The sequence below is a fragment of the Echinops telfairi genome, unplaced genomic scaffold (assembly GCF_000313985.2).
Source record: "Echinops telfairi isolate 266 unplaced genomic scaffold, ASM31398v2 ScPeMD7_7415;HRSCAF=8453, whole genome shotgun sequence".
NCBI classification, from domain to species: domain Eukaryota; kingdom Metazoa; phylum Chordata; class Mammalia; order Afrosoricida; family Tenrecidae; genus Echinops; species Echinops telfairi.
Window position 1 is genome coordinate 374889 of NW_022111315.1, and position 11920 is coordinate 386808.

An 11920-nucleotide genomic window follows, 5' to 3' on the forward strand; every position below is an offset into this window, starting at 1 on the left:
AAAAGATTGTTGTAAATTATTTAAAGATTATTTTATTTGCGGCTCTTACAGCTCTTGTAACAATCCATACATCAATTGTATCAAGCATATTTGTATGTATGTTGCCATCATCATTTTCTAAACAATTACTTTCAGTTTGCGCTCTTGGTATCAGCTCTTCTTTTTACCCCCCCTCCCCCTTCGCTCTTTGTGACCCCTTGATAAATTATAAATTATTATTATTTTCATATCTTACACCTACTACTGTCTCCCATTATCCACGTGTCTGTTGTACATCCCCCTGGGGGGGCGGGTATGTGTCAATCATTGGATCAGTTTCCCCTTCTTCCCCTTTCCCCCCCGACCATCTCCCTACCCTCATGGTATCTCTACTCCCATTTCTGTACTTGAGGGGTTTTTCTTACCTGGATTCTATGTGTCCTAAGCTCTTATCTGTACCACTGTACATGCTCTGCTCTAGCCAGAACTGAAAGGTAGGACTGGGGTCATGATAGTAGGGGGTGAGGAAGCCTCAAAGAGCCAGAGGAATATTGTGCATTTCATCGGTGCTATACTGCGCCCTGGTTGACTCATCCCTTCCTTGTGACCCTTCTGTGAAGGGATGCCCTACTGTCTACAGATGTGTTTGGGATCTCCGCTCTGCTTCCTTCATTCTCCACAATATGGGTTTTTGGTTTGTTTGTTTGTTTGTTTGTTTGTTTGTGGTCTTCTGATGCCTGTTACCTGATCCCATTGGTACTTCATGATCACAAAGGCTGATGTGCTTCTTCCATGTGGGCTTGTTGCTTCTCTGCTAGATGGCTGCCTGTTTTACTTCAAGCCTTTAAGACCCCACCGTAATATTTCTTAAAGCAAATCTCAGACATATCATGCCATGCCTAAATATTTCAGTATATATCTCAAAAAGCATATTCTTTTCTTTTTCAAAAAGTTTTAATAGCACTAAAACATAAAATAAAAAATAGTAATTCCTTAATCTATCAAGTCATTTTCAAATTTCCAAATCTCATAAATGTCAAAAATTTTGGTGGTAGTTTTCCTTTTGTGTGTATATAAGAAAGGTGTTGTTTTCGTAACTTTTTGTTTGAATTATTGTTCAAATAAAATCCGCACATTGTGGTTGGTAGATATGGATTATATTAAACCCCTTTTATCTTTTTTTTCTTGCAATTTTTTAGCGAAGAAACGTGTAGTTTCATGTAGTCTTGATGCTGCTGTTTGAATCTTGTTGTATAGTTTGACATGTTTCTTTGACTTCTGTATGTTCTATATATTGGTAAAATTAATAACATCTTTACAATGTTTCTTCTATACTCACCTTATTTTCAATGGTGGTTAGAAATTGTCTACGTGACCAAGAAAATAGAAGGTATCTGGTTTAGAGAGTGACTCAGAAACAATCTAGGACCTCTTGAGCATGACTGAAACAGATGGTTGGGGTCAAAGCTCAAAAAATAGTAACAGAGGTCCAGGAGAGAAGACGGGTGAGTGGCCATGTAGTGTCAGATTTCCACCCAGCTGGTATGATAGCAGGGCAAGCAGGGAAGCAAAACTGAGCCGAAGTTCAAAATGGAAAAGAAGTAGCAGTTGAGGCAGCAGCTGGGATTACTTCTCAGGGAATTGCTTCACTCACTATATCCTATTTTCAAAATACATCTTAATACATTTTCACTCTGTGCCTCTGCCCAATATATTTCCTCTGCTTGGAATATCATCTCCTTTCTTGCTACCTATCTAAATCCTACTTATCTTTAACACCTGCATAAGTTCCCTCTTCTCCATATTTTTGCTTTTGGAGTTATATAAAATATCTCTGGAAGGATAAATAGACAAATAATATTGGTTGCCTATTGGGAAAAAACTGAGTGGCTAGAAGAGAGCATTGGTAGGGAGAAAGATAATACTTATTTGTGGTAGAAAGGACAGATGAAAGTACCTAATATGAAATATGTAAAAGCAGAAGCCGGGGAAACTGGAATTTAGAGAAAGAGGAAGTTCTGGAATAGCTTCTGTGCAGAAAGTGCCAGAGAATGTATGAGACAAAAAGTTCCAGAGCAGTTGCAGAGGCCAAACATAAATTTATACTGGTCTAGCAGTGTTCTGGGACAATTGGGGGCATAAAAACAGTGAAAAGGCTGTGCAGGCAGCAACACTGAAGTGAATGGCCATGGAGTGTGGGACAAGAGGAATCTAGTGTAACTGGGAGAGAATTACTGATTTAGATGGACTATCATTGCTGGTGGGACTACAAAATGGTACAACCACTATTGAAAGGGAATGGTGCTTCCACAAAAAGTTGGAAATAAAGTATCATACGATCCAGCAATTCCTCTACTTGGGATATATCCTAAAGAAATAAGAATTCTGGCATAAATAGATATAAGCACACCCATGTTCTTCACAGTACAATTCACAATATTAAAATGACAGAAACAACCATCAATAAAGATTGGACACACTGGTATATGAGAAGGTACCCCCCCCCCAAAACCTGGAATACCCCCCCAAAGCTATGTATTTAAATTTTTTACAAAAAACCTTTATCACCTTCAAATACACTTAATACATTTGTCAAATCTGCTATTCCAGTCTTAGAAACAGTTTTCAAACACACCTGTTTGGATGGCTGACAGCACCTCCCTTGTTTTTTTCTTCACCTCTTCTATGTCATCAAATCACCGTCCTTTCATGTCCATTTTCACTCATGGAAACAAAAAGAAGTTGCTTGGAGAAAGGGCAGGTGAGTAAGGTGTATGGGGCAAGAGAGGCATGCTGTTTGTTTGCCAATAACTGGTGCAGTGAGATGGCTGTGTGAGCAGCTGCATTGTCATGGTAGCAAAACCAGTCCCCCATCTGCCACAAATCAGGTCTTTTTGCCACATACTGTTTCACAATCTTTTCAGAAGCTCTGAATAGAAAGCTTGATTAACAGTCTGACCAGCTGGAATGAACTCCAAATGCACTATAAGTTCATATTTTCATCCATTCGGGAAGTTGATGGACATCCAGAATGAGGTTTGTCATCAATCAACATTTCACCTTTTTGGAAATGAGAAAACCATGCATACACTTGAGCGTTTCCCATAGAGCTGTCCTTGTAAGCTGTGTTCAACATCACCACAGTTTCTGCAGCATTTTTCCCAGGCAGGAAACAAAAATTCACAGCCACACACTGTTTTCTTAAATCAGCCATCAGAAAAATGAGGTTAGAGAGAAACTGCTTTTATGAAAAAATTCACTGTGATCACAGAGAACCTTCCCAGGTGACGCCACTGGGTGCATTAACTAAGAGTGAGTTTCTCTATGCTTGTCTAGCATTAAAAAAATGCATGCTATGAAAGCTCCATCCAGCAAAGCTTTTTTTCGGGATTATTTTGGGTACCCCCTCATGTACACACAATGGAATAGTACAAAGTGTCAGAGAGTAGTGATGAATCTGTGAAACACCTCAAAATATGGATAAACCTGGAGGACATTATTCTGAATGAAATTAGTCAATCACAAAAGAACAAATATTATATCATACCACTATTGTAGAAAGTTAAGAAAAGGTTTTCACAATAAAAGAAAATTTATTTTGATGGTTAACAAGGATTGGAGGAGTTGAGTAAATCACTGGCTACAGGGTAAACCCAAACCAAACTCACTGCCATTGATTCATTGCTGACTCATAGTGACCCACTGTGGGTTTCCAAGACTGTAACTGTTTATGGGAGTAGAAAGCCCAGTCTTTCTTTTGTAGCGCTGCTGATAGTTTCGAACTGCTAATTATGTAGATCACAGGCCAATACATAAGCACTGCTCCACCAGGGTTCCTGGCTACAGGGTAGGCTTATGTTAACTTAGGTGAAAGGGAAGGCTATATACAAACAATAAGAAGGAGGGTGGCAAAAAATGGTAGAAGCATGGAAAGACTGGGAGTAGTATAAGAGTTAAGGCAACAAAGGTCAATACTATACACAATCCTACAATAATGGTTATTTATGAGTAGATCCATGGATAGAAACAAACAAGCTGAAAAGGTTTGGGATGGAGAGTGGGAGTATACTCAGATATATAGGTTTGATAGGATATGTACACATGATTTACCTTTGCTGTATATATATTCATGAATGTAGTAGAGCATATAGGGGGCAATGCTGTGAAAACTTCTTAGACGTAACCAAATTCCTTAAGGCAGTGGTTTTCAACCTTCCTAATGCCATGATCCTTTAATACAGTTCCTCGTGTTGTAGTGACTCCCGCAACCATAAAATTATTTTCGTTGCTGCTTTATAACTGTAATTTTGCTACTGTTATGAATTGTGTTACCCCTGTGAAAGGGCCGTTCGACCCCCAGAGGGATTGCAACCCACAGGTTGAGAACCATTGCCTTAAGGGAATGAGTTCCTGGCCTAGTTGCTCAGGGCCTAGGAGCTCAGGATCACCTCTCACGGAACACCAGCTTTCATAAAGTCAATGTTCTACATTCTACTTTAGTGAGTTGCAATAGGGGTCTTAAAAGCTCATGAGCAGCCATATCTCCCTGTCCAGAGAAAAGAAGAATGATAAAAATAAAAAAATACATGGAAACAGTCCAGTGAACTAATAGCTCACCTAAACATCAGTCTCCACCATAGAAGAACTGGAAGTTATCTGGTTACCACTACTAACTGCTCTGAAAGGGATCACCTTAGAAGGTCCTTGATAGAAAAGAAACAAACAAACAAAAAAGAAGATCCAGGATAGAGTGGGAGAAAAATGCAAAACAAAAATCAAAATCACAAAAGAGACCAGATTTACAAGTCAGACATACTAAGGTCCTCATTCACCCTTAAAATATGGAACTGAACTTCACACAACCCCCTAATTTTCAGCTAAACAACAGACAGGTCTATAAGGGGGAATAACATTAGTGAGGTATGCACACCTTAGAATAATCAACCAGTTGAGATCAAAAGGGCAGCATTTATGCAAGGCAAAATTCAGGAGGGTTAGGAAAGAAGGAAGAGTGGAAATGGAAACACTGAGGAGATTTCAATGAATGACATAAAACAAAATATGAATTGTTGAATGTAAAACTGATGATCTACTAGGTAAATGTGCACCCAATTCACAATAAAAAAATTTTTAAAGGAGAGGTGGAATATCTTGGGGTCCCATTACGGTTGGATCAAGTGATCAGAGGTATAAGTGTTGTTTGGAAAAGCATATGTCAATGTAAGCTTGAGCAACCAAGGGTTTCTCTGGTCTCCAATTAGGCTTGTCAAAGGGATTCTGGTAGGACAGAAGACCAAAGGGGATTAAACCAGACTTGAACAGTTAAAACTTTTGTCAGTTGATCCCCCCTCTGATGCATACTGGACATGATGCATACTCATTTTCAACGTGATTTGCATTTTCATTTTGTTTGTTAATATTAGAGTTTATTCCAGAGGTGTCATGTCACTGAGGTCACCCTCTTGAAGTTGTGTTATATGTTTTTCTGTATATGAAACACAGAATTAATGAACCTATAGGGACGGCAAGTAGAATAAGGGTTTTGGGGGAGGTGGGGGTTACAATGGTGGTAGGGAGGGGTAAAAGGGGTAAGAGGTGGGGTCAAGGAGTCCATAAAGGAAAAGAATGTTTGGAAATGGAGTGTGGTGGCAATTGTACAATACTGCTTGATGTGGCTGAATTATGGAATATGATAAATGCATTAACTCCCAATTAATAATAATATTTTTAAAGAAGCAAACACACATACAAAGGGATTCTGATAGGTTAGAAGGGTGTGTATCAGGATCCCTTCTAATATCCTTGTTGATTTCTTAGGTTTCAGATATCTTCAAATGCATCTAGGATAACTCTTTAAAATGATTGGGGTTATAATCAGTAGCTCTATTCCCTTAAGCAAGTTCTTTTTCTTTGTGCATTGGTTTCCTCATCTGTAAAAAGTTGTAATAATACCTACCTCACAGGGTAGATATGTGAGGGATTAAGTGGAAGTGTAGACACTGTGATATTCTATGCATACTTTACTTCTTTAACCCTAAAGCTTATACAATCATGTGGTAAATATGTTATCGCTTTCCTGGTTGCTGTCCAGTCAGGGCCAACTCAAGCAACCCCAGCTCCATAGGGTTTTCAATGGCTGATTTTTTCAGACGTAAGTCATCAGACTTTTCTTCGAAGGCATCTCTAAGGGGACTCGAACCTCTGATCTTTCAGCTAGCAACTAAGCACATTAACTGTATCACCCAGCAACTCCAGTATCACTTCATAAAAAACAAACAAACTCAATACGACTGAGTGGATTCTAACTCATAGTAACCCTATAGAACAGAAGTAGAACTGCCCTTGTGGGTTTCCATAAGTATCTGATAGTTTTGAATGGCTGACCTTGTAGTTAGCAGCCCAACTCGAAACCCACTTCAGCACAAGGGCTCCTATCACTTTATAAACAGCAAAATTTGACTGTCTACCAAATCCTGTTTTCTTACCAAAGCATTATAAAATGGGATATTAGAGATATTTCCCACCTCCACTAAAAACAAACCACTTTAACACTCCTAACAGACTGAGGTGTAAAATTTGGTAAAAAAGAGTCATAGTGTTAACACCAGCAGGAAAAAGTTCTAAAGTATTTACTTTAAGACAGATACTGTCCCAAATTTAGTACACAGATCTGGACCTTACAGGAAAGATATGGCTTAAAGGAAGAAAAAAAAGTCATCAGTATATGCATGGTATTTGAAGTTCTATAACAACAACAAAAAATGTTATGCAAAAAAAGAAAGCCTAAGACTAAATACTGAGGAACTTCATCACTAAGTGGCCAAGGAGCACTGTACAGACAGAAAAGACAGGCTAAATAAATACAAAGAGAAAATAGGATGGGTCACAAAAACTATCGCATGAAAGTATTTCAAAGAAGAAATGAGGCACATTAAACTTTGCTTGAGAAGACAAGGATAGAAAGTATCCTCTGTATTTAGTAACTTGGTGGTCAATAATGACCTTTATCACTATTGATTGATAGGGTTGTAAGTCAGACTGGAATGTGTTGTGAAATGAGGAGAAAGGAAATAGAAAGTAAAATTATTTCAAAAGCTTGATTATAAAGGAGAGAAGGGAGTAAATTAGAAGTTGGAGAAAAGGGAAGTGAACACAAGTAATATTTTTGGTGGGGGCGCTAAGATTGTAGACACTTAAGAATATTTTAATGTCAACAAAAATAGCCCATTGAGAGTAAACAGTTTATTAAATAAGAAAGGAAAAAGGTAGGGGAGGGGGAGAAACGGTGAACCAATTGCAACAATTGACATATAACGTCCCCACCAGGGGCAAACAACAGAAACAGGTGAAGGGAGACAGCGGACAGTGTAAGATATGTAAATGATAATAATTAAAAAAATTTTTTTTGATAATAATTTAAAATTTATCAGGAATTCACGAAGGTGGGAGGGAGGTTAAATAAGGAGCTGATACCAAGGGCTCAAGTAGGAAGCAAATGTTTTGAGAATGATGAGGGCAACATAAGTACAAATGAGCTTGATGCAATGGATAGATGGATGGATTGTGATAAGAGTTGTATGAGCCCCCAGTAAAATGATTTTTTAAAATTTACACACATATACAAAAAGAAAAGGGATAAATTAACAATGTAAGGTTTCTGGCTGGGCTCATGCAAGAATACTTTGTTCTATTAAACTGGCATTCCATGATGGTCACCTTCTCGACACAATTGCTGAAGACAAAGTGGGTGCATAAGCAAACATGGTGAAGAAAGTTGGTGGAGCCTGGCTATCAAAAGATATAGCGTCTAGGGTCTTAAAGATTTGAAGGTAAATAAGCGGCCATCTAGCTCAGAAGCAGCAAAGCCCGCATGGAAGAAGCACACCACCCTGTGTGATCACAAGGTGCTGAAGGGATCAGTTATCAGGCATCAAAGAACAAAAAATTATATCGTGTGCTCACCTCCCAGATATGATCGCTGGAGACAAATGGGTGCATAAGCAAATGTGAAGAAACTTGATGGTGCCTGGCTATCAAAAGATATACAGTCTGGGGTCTTAAAGGCTTGAAGGTAAACAAGCGGTCATCTAGCTCGGAAGCACCAAAGCCCATACATGAAAGAAGCGCACCAGCCTGTGCGATCACGAGGTGTTGAAGGGATCAGGTATCAGGCATCAAAGAACAAAAAAATCATATCATTGTGAATGAGGGGGAGTGTGGAGTGGGGACCCAAAGCCCATTTGTAGGCAACTGGACATCCCCTTAGGGAAGTTTCTCGGGGAGGAGACGAGCCAGTCAGGGTGCAGTGTGGCAACGATGAAACATACAACTTTCCTCTAGTCCCTAAATGCTTCCTCCTCACCATCAGGATCCCACTTCTACCTTACAAATCAGGCTAGAGGATGTACAGTGGTACAGATAGGAACTGGAAACACAGGGAATCCAGGGTGGATGATCCCTTCAGGACCAGTGGTGATACCGGGAGGGTGGATGAAGGGTGGGGTAGAGACGGGGAACAGGTTATAAGGATCTACATATAACCTCCTCCCTGGGGGATGGACAACAAAAAAGTGAGTGAAGGGAGATGTCGGACAATGTAAGATATGACAAAATAAAGAAGAAGTTATAAATTATCAAGGGTTCATGAGGGAGGGAGGAGTGAGGAGGGAGGGGGTAAAACGAGGAGCTGATGCTAGGGGCTTACACAGAGAGCAAATGTTTCGGGAATGATGAGGGTAATGAATGTACAAATGTGCTTCATACAATTGATGTATGTGTGGATTGTGATAAGAATTGTATGAGCCCCCAATAAAATAATTTAAAAAAATACAAAGTGAAAACAAACACACACACAAGGTTTCTGACTTGGAAGGTATGAGGGACTAGGACACAAAATATGTTGATATTAATGCCATCAAGTTGATTTTGACACATGCGTAAAGTAGAACTGCTCCATTAGGATTTTGAGACCTTTTGAAAGCAGGTTGTCAGGCTTATTTTTGGAGGAGCTTCTGGGTGAATTCAAATTGTCTAGTGCTTAACTATATATACCATCCAGAGACTTGATATATAAAGCATAATTTCTCTGAATAATTACTTCTCTAATTGTAGTAGTTACATAATCTGGTGTCCACTTGTGAAGGGGTGGAGTCTAGCCTGTCAATCAGGTCGTAGCTCAATGACCTCATTTGGAGGCGATAAGGAGATAAATAGCTCACTGGAGGCGGGACACACAGACACTCCCTATGAGACATTCCTGTTGAGAAGACATGAGACATGCTAGAGTCTTGGAGCTGAAGGAGTCATATGGAGACCCCTGCCAGAGCTGAGATGCTTCCACTGCCACTGGATCCACAAGATTTTCTAGCCACTGACCTGTGATATTCCTGAATTTGGCATCGTTGCATGTGTTTCCTGAATCTGAAGAATTTATGGATTGGTATCGGACATATGGACCAATATTGGACTTATGGACTTGATCTGTACTGGGCTGTTTTCTCAATATTCAATTGTTTCTTATACACATATGTCTATGAATTGGTTTCTCTAGTCAACCCGGACTAACACACTAATAAGTATAAAAGGGTAGGGAGTCTGTCAGTGAAGAAATTCCACTGACACCTGTTTATCATAGCAACATGCAAGCCTCCACTGGCAGATAGGTAGTGGCTGAGCTTGAGATATATTATCTGGGAAATATCTATAGAGTAGTAATGAAAGTTCATCAGTGGTAGAGCTAACAACAAGTATGAAAATAAAAAGGTTCTGAAATTGATTGTGATTATAGAGCTCTTTAAAAATTTTTTTTACAGATCTCTTTTTTTTTTTTTTAGATCTCTTCTTAATATGACTGAAGAACTAAATTGCTATGTGAAGTATATGCCAATAAAACGACTTAAGTTTTTCAGTGGTTATGAGGGTTAGGGGAAGTGGGGTGGTGGTGGGAGTTATTATTGAAGAGTTACTGTATTTCTGTTTGAGTTAATGAAAAACATTTAGAAAATGATAGTGGCCCTTGTAGGACAATATAGTGAGTGTAATTAATGTCACTGAATTGAGCACTTAAAAGAATGGCAAACTTTTGGTCTGGCCTGGTCATATAGTGGTTACATGTTGCTAATTGCAAAAATGGCAAACTTTTGTCATATATACCTTACCACAATAAAAAGATACAGGTAAGCTGGCACAGACCTTAGGACGAGCCCTGAAGAAGCACAGTATAAAGAGGAAATTTTATTTGCATATGAAATCCATAGATTGAAAACAGACAGCAGTCCAAATAGTTGAAATTCCCTGGATGCCCAGGTAAACATTTTACCTCTGATCAAATTTCTCTGTAAGACTGGGTTCCTAGATACATTCTCTAATATTCCCTAATTTAGTTTTGCCTAGCCTCTAAATTCACAGCCATTCATTGCTATAATTCTTCATCTTAACTCTCCATGTCCATTATATTACCCCTAATTATTCCTAGTGCATAATGATACCTTATGCTCCTATGAAAGTGCTATGAAAAAAAGTGCTTGAGGGCATCTGAAGTTTAGTGTTTCTTGGTGTTTGACTCACCAGATTCTTGGCCACACTGTTGACACCCTCTGACTCATGGAGACAAAAGAGATATCACTCCTCTGATGAAGAATCTACATTAAAAAAGGAAAAAGGCTATAGTGTCGATTCTTTTTCTTAAATCATGTTTAAAATCTTTCATCTTGGATTTTACAAAGCTCTTCATAGTCTAGCTACACTCCACTTTAACTTTTTCATACTCTCCCTTAAATATAACTGATATGTTAGTAGTGACAAATATAAGAAAGGCTAAAGGGGAACATTCACCTTTTAATTCTACACACTTCTACACTGAGTTTTTTTACAGTGACAATGTGTTAATTGTGCAATTGAAAATTTAAAAAAAAATAGCTTCTGCTCCAGTCTGGCCCTCTGTAATCTTCCTTACTCATTCAAATATTCCATCCATCATATTTCCATTTACGTCTGAACCCTCACATTTAAGGACAATTGATTTTTCAGCTATGGTGTCAAGGCAATTCAGAAGAGAAACAAGTTTTTTTCCAACAAACAGTGCTGGAAGAACTGAATGTCCACATGCAAAATAATAATGTTGGACTTCTACGTCACATACCACATACAAAAATTCACTCAAACTACATCAGAATTAAACATAAGTTTTAAAACCTTTAAAAATAAGTGTACATCTTCATAGCCTTAGATTAGGAGGTTGTTTCTAGAATATGACCTCAAAAGTGCAAGCAATAAAAAACAGACACACTGAACTTCATCAAATTTTAAAACTTCTGTGCTTCAAAGGACATCAAGGAAGTGAAAGGATAATTTACAGAATGAGGGAAAATATTTGCAAACCATATGTAAAATAAAGGACTTATATACAGTATAAATAAAAGAACTTACAACTCACATAATACAAAGACAAATAATTGAATTTAAAAATGGGCAAAGGATTTGATACACATTTCTTTAAAGGAGATACATAAATGACAAATAAGCCTGTGGAAACACGCTCACTTCCCCTTAAAGAAAGGTCGTGGGGAGATGAGCCAGTCAGGAAGGTGAAGTATAGCAATGATGAAACACACAACTGTCCTCAAGTTCTTTAATGTTTCCTCCCCTCCCACTATCATGATCCCAATTCTAGTACAGATAAGAACTGGAAATACAGGGAATTCAGGACAGATAAACCCTTCAGGACCAGTAATGAGAATAGCGATACCAGGGGGGTAAGGGAAAGGTGGGGTAGAAAGAGGGAACTGATCACAAGGATCTACACATAACCTCCTCCCTGGGAGACAGACAACAGAAAAGTGGGGTGAAGGGAGACATTGGACAGTGTAGCACATGACAAAATACGAATCAGTTATCAGGCATCAAAGAACAAAAAAATCCCAGTGAATGATGGGGGGAGTGC